The sequence below is a fragment of the Glycine soja genome, chromosome 13 (genome assembly GCF_004193775.1).
Source record: "Glycine soja cultivar W05 chromosome 13, ASM419377v2, whole genome shotgun sequence".
Lineage (NCBI taxonomy): Eukaryota > Viridiplantae > Streptophyta > Magnoliopsida > Fabales > Fabaceae > Glycine > Glycine soja.
The window spans coordinates 3,857,818-3,872,623 of NC_041014.1; the positions used below are offsets into that span (position 1 = coordinate 3,857,818).

The 14,806-nt window shown below is 33.6% G+C and overlaps 1 long non-coding RNA gene and 1 pseudogene across 1 annotated transcript; one reads left to right on the plus strand and one right to left on the minus strand.

The window, feature by feature from the left end:
* Positions 1-3,123: 3,123 nt before the first annotated feature.
* LOC114381526 lies at positions 3,124-9,346 on the plus strand (annotated as a pseudogene).
* A 632-nt stretch (positions 9,347-9,978) lies between these two features.
* On the minus strand, positions 9,979-13,444 carry LOC114381304. The gene is made up of 2 exons (XR_003660001.1): positions 12,908-13,444; positions 9,979-12,731 (listed from the first exon to the last, which is right to left on the minus strand). It is a non-coding gene; the product is annotated as an uncharacterized LOC114381304 (long non-coding RNA).
* Between the last annotated feature and the right edge of the window lie 1,362 nt (positions 13,445-14,806).

Below are 14,806 nucleotides of genomic sequence, written 5' to 3' on the forward strand. Positions count from 1 at the left end.
ATATATCGAGATGCTCAAAATTGAACAACAGAAGCTCGCGAGAAATTCAAATGGCCTTAACCTTTCACTCGGAATTTCCGATTCACGTGTATCATATTTCGAGACCCACAAAATTGAACACGGAAACACTCGGCAAACACAAACGGGCATAACTTTTCACTCGAATGTATGATCGACGCCCATGATATATCGAGACGCTCAGAATTCTACAACGTAAGCTCTTGAGAAATTCAAATGGCTATAACTTTTCACTCAGATATCTGATTCACGCGCATAAGATATCGAGACCCTCGAAATTGAACAAGGAAGCTCTCGGAAAATCTAAACGGCCATAACTTTTGACTCGAATGTATGATCGACGCCGATTATATATCGAGACGCTCAAAATTAAACAACAGAAGCTCTCTAGAAATTCAAATGGCTATAACTTTTCACTCGGATGTCCAATTCACGTGCATCATATATCGAGTCCCTCGAAATTGAACATGGAAGCTCTCGGAAAATTTAAAAAGCCATAACCTTTTACTTAAATGTATGATCGACGCCCATGATATATCGAGACGCTCAAAATTGAACAACGGAATCTCTCGAGAAATTCAAATGGTTATAACTTTTCACTCGGATGTCCGATTCACGTGCGTCATATATTGAGGCCCTTGAAATTGACTAAGGAAGCTCTCGGCAAACTCAAATGGCCATAACTTTTGAGTCAAATCTATGATCGACGCCCATGATATATCTAGACGCTCAAAATTGAACAACGGAAGCTCTTGAGAAATTCAAATGGCTATTACTTTTGACTTGCATGTCCGATTCACACGCATAATATATCGAGACCCTCGAAATTTAATAAGGAAGCTCTCGTCAAATTCAAACAGCCATAACTTTTGACTCGAATATATGATCGACGCCAATTATATATCGAGACGCTCAAAATTGAACAACAAAAGCTCTCGAGAAATTCAAATGGCTATAACTTTTCACTCGGATGTTCGATTCACGTGCATCATATATCGAATCCCACAAAATTGAACACGAAAACTCTCGGCAAATACAAACGGGCATAACTTTTCACACGAATGTATGATCGACGCCCATGATATACCGAGACACTCAAAATTGAACAACAGAAGCTCTCGAGAAATTCAAATGGCCATAACTTTTCTCTCGGATTTCCGATTCACGTGCATCATATATCGGGACCCTCAAAATTGAATAGGGAATCTCTCGGCAAATTCAAATGGCCATAACTTTTGAGTCAAATGTATGATCGACGCCCATGATATATCGAGACGCTCAAAATTGAACAACAGAAGCTCTCGAGAAATTCAAATGGCTATAACTTTTCACTCGGATGTCCAATTCACGTTCATCATATATCGAGTCCCTCGAAATTGAACACGGAAGCTCTCGGAAAATTTAAAAAGCCATAACCTTTTACTTAAATGTATGATCGACGCCCATGATATATCGAGACGCTCAAAATTGAACAACGGAATCTCTCGAGAAATTCAAATGGTTATAACTTTTCACTCGGATGTCTGATTCACGTGCATCATATATTGAGGCCCTCGAAATTGAATAAGGAAGCTCTCGGCAAATTCAAATGGCCATAACTTTTAAGTCAAATGTATGATCGACGCCCGTGATATATCTAGACGCTCAAAATTGAACAACGGAAGCTCTTGAGAAATTCAAATGGCTATTACTTTTCACTCGGATGTCCGATTCACGTGCATAATATATCGAGACCCTCGAAATTGAATAAGGAAGCTCTCAGCAAATTTAAATGGCCATAACTTTTGAGTGAAATGTATGATCGACGCCCATGATATATCTAGACGCTCAAAATTGAACAACAGAAGCTTTCGAGAAATTCAAATGGCTATAACTTTTCAATCGGATGTTCGATTCACGTGCATCATATATCGAGTCACACAAAATTGAACACGGAAACTTTCGGCAAATACAAACGGGCATAAGTTTTCACTCGAATGTATGATCGACGCCTATGATATATCTAGACGCTAAAAATTGAACAACAGAAGCTCTTGAGAAATTCAAATGACTATAACATTTCACTTGGATGTCCGATTCACGTGCATCATATATCGAGACCCACACATGCAGAGGATTGTGTTAAATTTTTAGTTTCAGTTTTCCTTCTCAATCAAGGTGCTCTTTAAATTAATCAAAGTTTCTATCCTGACATCGTATTTCCTTATTTGGAATGTGTTTTCCATTAATGTTATCACTCCATTTTTGTAGCTATCACTGCTTTGCTAAAATCATGTGTTCGATATTTCAGTTGCAATTTTTAACTTCATTGATGGCTTACGCAACTTTAATCTTGATTTTAACTACAGCAAAGTAGAACTATATAAAACAGGTCTAATCTATGGCGAAGAGAAATCAAAGAAAAAATTGTGATGTGCTGGACAAGGTTACATAATGCCAAATAAAAGATGTAAAATAGAAATTTCATATTTCAAATTGAACTCATGAGCTAATAGATTTGAGCGTACAAATTAAACAAATTTGTGTTAGTGAATGGAAAATTCATCAACATATATACAATGTCTTCCATTGCAAGCTTAGTAACAGCTACAGAAGTCAATATTTCCGCCAATAACTATGATCATTTCTACCTTACCTATTTTCCAATATGGCCTTGGTTTGTGTGTTTAGATTGCCACCAGAGTCCTAAATAGACAATATCTTTCATTACAAGTTTGCAACAGTCCCAAAACCCAATTTTTGCCGAAACCAAGTGTCATGATTTCTATATTACCAATTTTGCTAGCTGTTGATGTTGCATCATAGTTTTGCTATGTCATCTACCTTTGGTCTCATCTGTTTACCTTACAATTTAGGCAATTCTATCATTAGCCTTTTTCAATATATAGAATTGGCAACATGCAAACATATCTAATCCAAGAAATTCCACCACTAATAGCCAGCCTATAATGCATAACCAATGAAGTCCCCCATCTCCAATTTATTCCATCTTCTAATTTTATTGTAGTTTCTGCAGATTTAAAATAAGCGTTTGGTTCTTCGTTTCAACATAAATCTATTGTTTAGTTTATAATTCACCCAATTCTGCCTTTAGTCATTTTCAACATGCAGAACTATCAACATGCAAAGAGATCTGATTCTGCAAAAGCCAGGATCAACAGAAAACGTATTATGCAACAGAAGCGACATGGTCATGCTCAGTCATCTTCACAACCAACACTTAACTGCACTTCAGAATATAATAGTGAGACATCTCATATAGCATGTTCTGCAAGAAATTAATTTACTTAGCTGCCTTAATCACATTTTCTTTTGTTTTTCCTCTATGTTTTAGTGATTGCGTCTGATTCATCAAAAAGTGAAGATTCTAAATCCACACAAGGTACTGGAAAAAAAATGTTCCATCCTCTTTTTTGCTATGGTTTACACATTGCTATTATATGTATTTCTAATTTATGTCATCACTAATAGTCAGCCTATAATCAAGAAACAATGAAATGCTTCATCCTCGATTTTTTCCATCTTCTAATTTTATTGTAGTTTCTGTACATCTAAAACAAGTATTTGGATCTTCGTTTGAATGTGAGTCTATTGTTTAGTTCACAATTAACTCAATTCTGCCTTTAGTCATTTTCAACATGCAGAACTATCAACATGCAAAGAGACGTGATTCTGCAAAAGCGAGGACCAACAGAAAACGTGTTATGCAGCAGAAGCGACATGATCATGCTCAATCATCTTCACAACCAACAGTTAATTGCACTTCAGAATATAATAGTGAGACATCTGATATATCATGTTCTGGAAGAAATGAATTTACTTAGCTGCCTTAATCACATTTTCTTTTGTTTCCTCTCTATTTTGTAGTAATTGTTTTTGATTCATCAGAAAGTGAAAATTCTGAATCCACACATGGTACTGGAAAAAAAAATGTTTCCTGCTCTTTTCTGCTATGTTTCAAATATTGCTATTATATATATTTCTAATTTATGCAGGTTCAGGCTCTAATTTTATGACTCCCTTTGAGGATTGTCAATCTCCAACTAATCAGCCTGTAATCAACACTAAAGGTAATGACTATAATTCTTATTTCTAGTTTCAGATGCTACTCTACATGTTCTTAAGTTAATATTCAAAATTCTGATCATGATATTGTACTATGATATTGAACAATTTCAGGATATTTTGATATTGGTGAGCAACTCATCCAATGTAGATATTGTAATGCACAAATGTGGTATGATGAAAGAATATCAAAAAATAAGAATTATCAGAATCCAAGGTTCAGTTTATGTTGTGGAGATGGCAGAGTTGAATTGCCATTATTACAAAATCCACCCGAATATCTGCAACAACTTCTATTTCATGATGATACAATTGATAGTAAAAATTATCAACATAACTTGCGAGCATACAACATGATGTTTGCCTTTACTTCTGCTAGAATTAAGCTAGATAAAACAATTAATAATTCAAGAGGACCTCCTACGATCAGAATACAGGGGCATCCATGCCATAGAATAGGCAGTCTATTACCAATGCTTGGCAAAAAACCCAAATTTGCACAGCTATATATCTTTGACATAGAAAATGAAGTGCAAAATAGAATTAATGTCATGAGGTAGAAGTTCTTTTATTTTTGTCAGTGAGAAAATTATTCATTCACTTTCAATACTTTGTGCAGTTATCAATATTTTTAAATATTGTTTTTTCAGTCAATATTCCGGAATTCAGATTCATATTGTTTCAGCTTTAAGTCACATGCTAGATCAACACAATTCTCATGCTAAAAGTTTTAGAATGGCCAGAGATAGATTGGCAGCTGATCAAGCCAATAATATCAAATTGCAACTCATAGCTGCTCGGGGAAAAGATGGTCGTGTATATAATATGCCTAATGTTCCAGAAATTGCTGCACTTATTGTTGGCGATTTTCATCCAGGCTCAAAAAGAGACATTATTGTTGAAACTCAAAATGGAGAATTACAAAGAATCCATGAACTTCATCCTAGCTATCTACCACTGCAGTATCCTCTACCCTTTCCTTATGGAGAAGACGGATATAGAGCTGACATACTTCATCGTTGTACTTCATCCAGCAAAAAAAGAAAGCGAAACCGTCTGACAATGAGAGAGTGGTTTGCTTATAGACTTTAGTCCAGGTCAAATGAAGCATAGACTTTATTGCATTCTCGAAAATTATTTCAACAATTCATTGTTGAAGGTTATACCATGGGGGAATCTGAAAGACTTAGCTATATCAGAAACAACCAAAAGAAGCTTAGAGTTGATAAGTATTCTAGCTTACAAACTTCATTGGATACTAGAACAGCTAAAGGCTTAACCAAGGGAAAAAGGGTCATCTTACCCTCAATGCTTGTTGGGAGCCCACGTTATATGGATCAACTTTACTTTGACGGTATGGCAATATGCAGTCATGTTGGTTTTCCAAATCTTTTTATTACTCTAATCTGTAATCCAAATTGGCCTGAAATTCGTAGATTACTTTCACCTTTGAATCTCAAACCGACAGACAGGCCAGATATTGTATCACGAATTTTCAGATTAAAATATAAACACATGCTGCCAGACTTAACAAAGGGTCAATTACTGGGAAAAGTGGTTGCATGTAAGTTGACCATCATTTTTATGCTTAAATACAAATATAACTTGGTCATTTGGCCATTTTTGTTTGTTGTATAACGCAGATATTCATGGCTAAAATATTACAATTTAACCAACACTTTTACAGATATGAAATACAGAATTATACTTACCATCATAAGATTATCTTTTGTGAATCACAGATATGCATTTTATAGAGTTTAGTTGATCATCAATTTTTATACTTAAATTAAATACAAATATTAGTTGGTCATTTGGAGATTTTTCTCTGTTCTATAACGTAGATATTAATAGCTAAAATATTACAATTTAACCAACACTTTTACAGATATGAAATACAGAATTATACTTACCATCGTAACTTTATCTTTTGTGGATCACAGATATGCATACTATAGAGTTTCAAAAGCGAGGACTCCCTCACGTGCATTTATTACTATTTCTACATCCAGACAATAAATATCCATCTTCAACTGACATTAATCAGATAATATCAGCTGAAATACCTTCCCATGAAGATGACCCATAACTCTACAGATTGGTGGAGAACCATATGATACATGGCCCATGCGGAATTTTACAACCCAACTCTCCATGTATGAAAGAAGGCAAATGCAGTCGTTTTTATCCTAAACAATTTCAGCCTCAGACTCTTTTGTATTCAAACGGTTATCCAATCTATCGTAGAAGAAACAATGGTCATTCAATTTCAAAGAATGGTGTTATCATTGATAACAAATATGTAGTACCTCACAATCCAAAATTACTGAAAAAATATCGGGCTCATATAAATATTGAATGGTGTAATCAAAGTACTTCAATCAAATATTTATTTAAATACATAAACAAAGGCTATGACAGGGTGACTGCTGTTATGCTTTCTGATAGCGATAATGCAGCTCAAAATGTAAATATTCATAATGATGAACTTAAAGAATATCTAGATTGCAGGTAATTTCATCTTAACCTGCATAATTTATTATCTCACTATTATTTTTACTAACCAGGCTATATCACAGATACATTTCTCCCTGTGAAGCTGCTTGGAGAATATTTGCTTTTCCAATCCATGGCAGAAAGCCTGCTATTGAGAGATTGTATTTTCATCTTCCAGATCAACACAACATTATTTATGAAGATCATGATGATATAGATGATGTACTATCGAAACCAACTATTTCAGATTCAAAATTCCTAGCTTGGATGAACACTAATAAAGATTTTGATGAGGCCAGAAATCTAACTTATTCCCAATTTGTGTCAAAGTTTGTATATAATAAAAGAAACAGATCATGGCAACCCAGAAAAAAGGGATATACCATTGGAAGACTCATATGGGTACCACCAACCACAGGAGAATTGTTTTATTTAAGAATGATGTTTGGCAGCTGCAAAGGACCTACTTCATTTGAGGATATCAGGACTGTTGCAAATATCCAACATATAGAGAAGCATGTTTTGCAATGGGCTTTCTACAAGATGACAGAGAATATGTTGAGGCAATCAAAGAGGCCAAGGATTGGGGCACAACCAATTATCTAAGGAAATTGTTTGTATTAATTCTGTTAACAGGTGCCATGAGCAAACCTGAAGAAGTTTGGAATCAATGTTGGCATTGGCTAGCTGATGACATTGCATATCAATATACTAAATCAACAACCAACTCAGGTAGGTTGTAACAGTTTTTATGTTCCACAGCAATGGTCACAATCATTCACTACCAACTTCATTTTTCTTTTTTATTGACTAACAACTTGCTTTTTTTTCTTAGAAATACAGATCAATGATGATACTCTTAGAAATTTGACATTGATTGAAATTGAACAACTATTGCACATAAACCAAAGATCACTAAAAGACTATCCTACAATGCCATATCCTCAGGATATCAATCTCACATCCTACCTACAAAATAACTTGGTATTATCAAAACTCGACTACAACCATGATGAAACGAGATCAGAATTTGAACATCTTTTTGCATCCATGACAGGCAATATACCTATTCATACATTATAAATTCTATTAATGACAGTTAACATCTTATAAAAAATGGTCATTGCGAATTATAAATTATATTGATGCTTTTAACATTCTATTAATAACAGACAATCTACCCTCACTTAATTATTTCCATCAATGACTAAATTAATCTTCATTTCAATATAACATCAGCTTACCTATCAATGCAGATGAACAAAAACCAATTTATCACAGAATTATCCAAACTGTCAACAACAATGAAGGTGGAATGTTTTTTCTATATGGATTTGGAGGCACAGGAAAAACATTCATATGGAGAACATTAGCAAGTTCATTGAGAGCAGAAAATCAAATTGTAATTATTGTTGCTTCTAGCGGAATAGCCTCTTTATTATTACCAGGAGGCAGAACTGCACATTCCAGATTTATAATTCCTGTACTAATTTTTGAAGACTCAACATGTAATATCCATCAAGGCACCAAATTAGCAGAATTATTGAACCAGACAAGCCTAATAATTTGGGATGAAGCACCAATGGCCCACAAATTATGTTTTGAAGCACTTGATCAAAGTTTAAGAGATATTATCACAGATAAATCAAAGTCAAATCAAATATTTGGAGGCAAAGTTATAGTATTTGGTGGAGATTTTTGCCAAATACTACCAGTCATCCCAAGAGGAATGCGCTCAGACATTGTAAATGTAGCAATCAATTCATCCTATCTACGGGATTCGTGTGAAATATTAACCTTGACAAAAAACATGCGCTTACACAGCAATCTAGAATCAGTTGATGAACAAGAAACTGCCACATTTGCTAAATGGATTCTAGACATTGGAGATGGAATTATAGATGATGAAAATGATGGTTATGCTACAATTCAAATTCCTGCTCATCTACTCATTACTCAATATGATGATCCAATGAGTGCTATAGTCAAATCAACATTCCCAGACTTAGATCAGCACCATAATAATCCTGAATTCTTTAAATCAAAGGCAATACTGGCTTTAACAAATGAAACGGTAGAACAAATCAATGATTACGTGCTATCCTTCATTCCAGGTAATTATATCATTACTTATTTAATTGTCACTTGCTCAAACAAAAATATAACCACTGAAATTGAAATTTTGCAAATCATAGGTGACCACATGGAATATCTAAGCTCTGATTCCATTGATAAATCAGAAACCAGTGAGAATTCGTATTTCCAATCAATTACTACTGAATTCCTTAATTCATTGAAAACATCCGGTTTGCCAACTCATTCTATCAAACTTAAAATTGGAAGTCCTATAATGTTGTTAAGAAACCTCGACCAAAATCAAGGTCTATGTAACGATACTAGATTAGTGGTAACAAAGATGGCAAAACATGTAATTGTAGCTGAAATTATCTTAGGTAAAAACATTGGCCTGGCTATTTATATTCCAAGAATGTCAATGTCTCCTTCACAATCACCCTGGCCGTTTAAACTATTAAGAAGACAATTTCCGATTATGCTATCTTATGCAATGACAATAAACAAGTCACAGGGACAATCACTATCCATGGTTGGACTTTATTTGCCGAAACCGGTATTCACTCATGGCCAATTATATGTTGCATTGTCAAGGGTCAACTCAGCAAAAGGATTAAAAATTCTGATTCATGATGATGAGCAGAAAAGCATGAATTCCACCACCAAAGAAGTGTTCAGAAACATTAAAACTTAAATTTTAGTTGTTTAATATCAGATTCAATTCTATTGTCATGCTTTTTCAAACAGTTCTATTCTTTAATAATCAATTGTTCAATATTATATTATCACTGCATTATATAATTTAAGTTATTACAACCTTCAATACAATTCAATTGATATTAAATATTGAAAATTCACAATCAATTTCAATTCTTTTCTGATGCGTTCTGAAACAGTGCTCCTCTTTTGTGATCACTTCTTGCAGACAATTCCATTGATTTTAAATACTAAGAATCCAGCAAGAATAACAACAACCAATCTATAATTTTTTAAATAACAATGACAATTCCATTCATATCACCACTTTCACACAGACACACATCGAGAAAAATACATACATACATACATATATATATATATATATATATATATATACACGTGGTTTTATTAATAGCAAAATATGCTAGATCAGTTAAACATCTTATCTTTTAAATCACATTATAAATAAAAAAACTAAGGATAAATAAGGGTGACTAAGTAGCGGTAGTAGTAATTAGTGAACTACAATACTTTGGAACTTGATATGTCTGGGAGAATTAAAGTCCTCACAGAAAATCCTTTTCATTTTGTTTTAATTTATTTCAGTTTGAATTTCAGTTTTTTTACTCTATCTTGCCTATTCTTCTCTATTTTCTAACGTCCCTCCATTTTAAGCATTTTTTAGAAACTGCACACACAACAGTTTCACAGGGCCATTTATTGAGAAGATATGGATGACGACAGAGTTGATACTGCAATTACTTCAAGCACGGGAACGTGTAAAATACTTTAATGATTAGGTGAATTTTAAATTATTAATCTATTAATTAATCTATCAAGCCGAAAACCTCATGGAAAAAATTAAGGAATTTAAGGCCCAACTATTATATGCACACCACAAACAGCACTAAAGTCCAATCACTTCTGAAACCATTCAGAAAAAAACCCTTCGGTTACTTCCACAACTATTCATGTTGAGGCTCTTCATATCATCACTTCCTTTCACATTCAAGAAGCAACCATTCACTTACACCGTTTCCAACATAAACCTACCGCCACTTATGCCATCGAAAAGATAAATCAATTAACCAAGTGCACTCAACTATTAACCCATATTACCCGTTCCTCTGCAAACATCATCCTAACATCAAATCACCATACTTTTACTTCATAAAAACCCAACATGAGTACCTCATCCTCCACCGCTTCAATCAGAGTAAGGAGCCACTCTTACAAAGTTTATACCTTGCAATGCATTATTTTTTCGTTTAAACTTTTGACATTAGCAAATCTTTTGTTCATGCAAATCAGATGTCCAATTGTGAGACCACCTGCAATCATGCAATTCAGAGTAGCTTTCCACAATGACCAAGTTATAGTTTAAAATACAAAAAACTTTTTTTCCTTCCCTTGCATCTGTTGGTTATTGCTTACATTCCATTTGCATGGTTTTTGATTGATTATGTCATTTCTCTTCGTTCTGTTTTTTCCCTGTTTCCTGTCTTGTGTGTTCTGTTTTTGCCTATTTGTACTAACTTCCATGCTTCCATTGCATTTGCATGCTTTTCAATTCACCATATTTTAAATATATAGCATTTTGCTTTGACTGTGGATTTCGCGTGGAAGTTTATATCATTTTCATTTAGTTCCTTTAACTTTTTTCATTTTCTCTTTTGACATATTATTTCTTTTCATACATTTTCTTGCTTTTTATATTCAGACATTCATAGAGATACCTCCATTTTACCATGAACAATGGGCACCTAATTACCCATACAAAGTTCAGTTCAAATACAATGGAGCAACCTACCCAATACAGGTCCAACAACACCGAGGAAGATATTTTTTTGCAGATGGACTCTCAGAGGTCAAGGCAGATTTAAAAATTTACGAGTCTATTATCATCAACTTCTTTGCCTGTGATGATAATACCATCTTTGATCTACATTTTACACCTCCCCTGAATCAACAAACATGTGGTAGACCAATACTTCATTCCCTTGTACATGCCTAGAGAACTGAAATTACCCAATGTATAATGGGTGCTCCCCAACCACTGGTAATATACAATCACATTAACTTGCATTATTATGAGAATTTCAATAACATTATTAATCTCTATAAATGACCCGCAGGAAATCCCATCACATGCAAGGAAATATCTGAAACAATGTGAGAATCACTTGACAATTTTAAGGAAGAATGCACCTCCTCTGCAATGGGACGTCGTTACACTTGACCGCGACATTAAAGATAAAAGTATCGTCCGGCCATGGTACAAGTTTCTCAGGGAAAACGATTTCCATCATGGAGACAAGGTATCATTCTATTACCGGCCACATGAAAGAATTTGGGAAATAGTCATCAGAAGAGAAAGGAAGTGGCTATAATTTTCGCTTTATATGTGATTATATTTTGTTTTATATGTAATTATGTTTTGTTTATTTTCTCTGAACAATCTCTATTTCATCAACATTATAATTATATATCTATTTAATATTCAATTATACTCCTGTGATTGCAATTTTATTAACCAAGTGACCCGTGCGTACGCACAGGTTACAGACTAGTATCATTTATTTTCCTTCATGGTGACGAAAACCAGTCAAAAAATCCACCATTTAATATTATATGATTTGAATGGTTGGGAGTTGAATAAAGAAGTTGCAAGTTTCCCATAGGACACCTCAAATGCAGCGCAACAGGGTTAGGGACAAATAGCAATAAATTAAAGACCACTGTCTTTGAATTTTGTCACTACGCTGCACCAGGAAGCAGAAACGAGAAGAAGAAGAAAAATGATACGTATAAGACAAATTAATGTGCAGTACATACCCGATCCTTGCTATTCTGGGATTTCAAAGGCGAGCCATTATAAAATAAATAAATTCACTAGTATTTCCATCCCCGTTCCATCCTCCTCTTATTCTTCTTCTCTCTTCATTCTTTTTCAAGTCTCCATCCATTTGCATCCAGTGAAGATAAGTTTAAAGGCTTGAATTCAAGCACACAAGATTAGCCTAAGCTAGAAGTTAAATTCCTAAAGGACATTACCCCACAATTGGAAAAAAGAGCTAGAAGTAAATTGTCCAATGATACCAAAATAAATTCAAGAACATGAAATAATCGAACCTACTTTTCCTATATCAACTTAAAGGAGCAAGGAAAGCTTACAAAACATTTTCCCCTTCTTACTTTCTTGAAAAGTAAGCAGAGGATTGAAGCATTTACCTATCAAGTTCAGTAACTTTCACACTTACACATCACAAGATTCAGTTTTTCAGTAGGAGAAAAATGATGACAATGAAATATGCCTCTATAGCTCAACTCAATTTTCGGATTAACAAGTTGAGCTCGCGAGTAAATGAGTTCAGCATGACCTAGAGTAAAAAACAATGATGTTAAACAAATTAGTTATCTACTCATCCAATGTTTTGGTGAATAGATGCAGATCCAACCCAACAATCATTCAATCATATGCCTCACTCCATATATAAAAATGAAATCATCGAGCTATATAAAAAGGGTTTTGAAATAATAGAAGAAAATAAAAAACCTTTGTTCCCTGGGTACGAGAGACGAGGGTTTTGCCAACAAGAACATGATGTCTCTCGACTCTGCCGCACTCGTAGAAACCAACAAGCCCTTCTAGCGCTGAGGCTCGCACCTGTGAGAAAGGGTCCTTCGTGAACCTTAACAGCACCACGAGCAATAAACTGTGTCGAACCTCAAACTTTGCACTAGCGACGTGAACCACTCGTCGTCGAGGTGGAGGCACATGAGCGAGGGGGCGAGGCTCATGCAGGTACCAGAAGAGGAGAGGTGAGAGGGCGAGGTTTGGACGGTGAGTGAGTGAGGGTCTGAATGTATCTTTAATTTGTAAATTTAAATAGTGCGCAAATCTCGATGTTTTTACAAAAAAAAAAAAAAAAACCTCGTTAAACACAGAATTCCACAACAGTTTTTGTAAAGCCGTTGTCGTTGAACTCTTCCTATTTACAAAATTATTACCGTCATATATTCTAAGATAGTTATTTAATAGTTATTTAGAATCGACGTCTTTTGGTGTCATAGAATGTACTCTTTTTAGCCGTGAAAAAAAATATTATTCCTTAATCCATTACTGATCTTTCTTTTTTTTTTACTGCTGGGTGGACAAAATGTTTTAGTGTATCTCAACTTTTGTTATTTTATGAAATTATATTGATCACACTTTGTCATTTAGAAAACATATTTGGACATCGATACAATATATTTTTATATTCTAATACGGTTATTTAAATATTTATGTCGCACCACCTGACTAAAACGGTGGGAACGTACACGGTACACTAGACGGTGTCCACTGCTTTGTCCAAAATTAAACAACTTTTTCCTTTCAGCAATTCTAGTCGCGATCGATACAACACTACAGTACCAATAATACGTTAAAGATGTTTGCCAAGAAGTTTTCTGATTTTTTTTTAATTTTAAAAGAAAAAGAGAACACATTTTATTAAGTACCAGTTTGGAAATTAATATAAAAAAATATAAAAATGTTTTGATTCCCTCTTTTATCTTATATTTAGTAATTTTTTCATCTCATTCTTTTTTTATTAAATTATTTATCATTTTTAATACTTTTTTCTTCTTCTTATTTTTACCCGAATTCTCCCAAAATAGGGTACATGTTTGTTTTATCATATAATCCTTATATGAAATTACTGAACATATTTTTACTTTTTTTTCATCTCATTTTTATCCTATATATTTTGTTATCTTTATATGTCACTTATTTTTTCATCACATATATTTTTTACTTTCTCGGAGTATCTTTCTTTTTTTTATCTCTATTTCTTGATGCCAATCCACCTCATTTCGACGTGTGCATTTATCATTATTCATCCTTATATAAATAGGAATAATTACTGTGTTTGTTTTTTCCATTTTGAACCCATCAAATAAAGTTCAAGCAAGCGCAAGAATTTATTTCTTCTCACACTTAGATAAGTATAACGTGTATATCAACATGCTCATTATTATTTGACGAGATTCTACTCCTTCAATAAATTTTATTAATGTTTTGTCAAAATAAAAAATATTAACATAATATATTTCATTAAAAAATAAAAGTCTTAAAAAATTAAAGATGAAATCTTAACACATGAGACTCTCATTTTGTTTTACCACTTGAGAGAATATCTTTCCCCTAACATCTAGATAACACCTAAGGAGAGAAGAAAGAAATAAAAGTACAATAGATGAGAAAATATATTAAAATTGTGAAAAAAAATTATTTTTTATAATATCATTAATCATAAATCATTATTATATATATAATAATAAATTTATTAACTTTAAAAATAATTACTTTAAAATCACACTAAAATTATTAGTGTTTTTTTACGGGGTAAAATTGATTAGTTACGTCTCAGTACTTATTCATTTAACTTATAAATTTTTTTGAGAGCTTCAT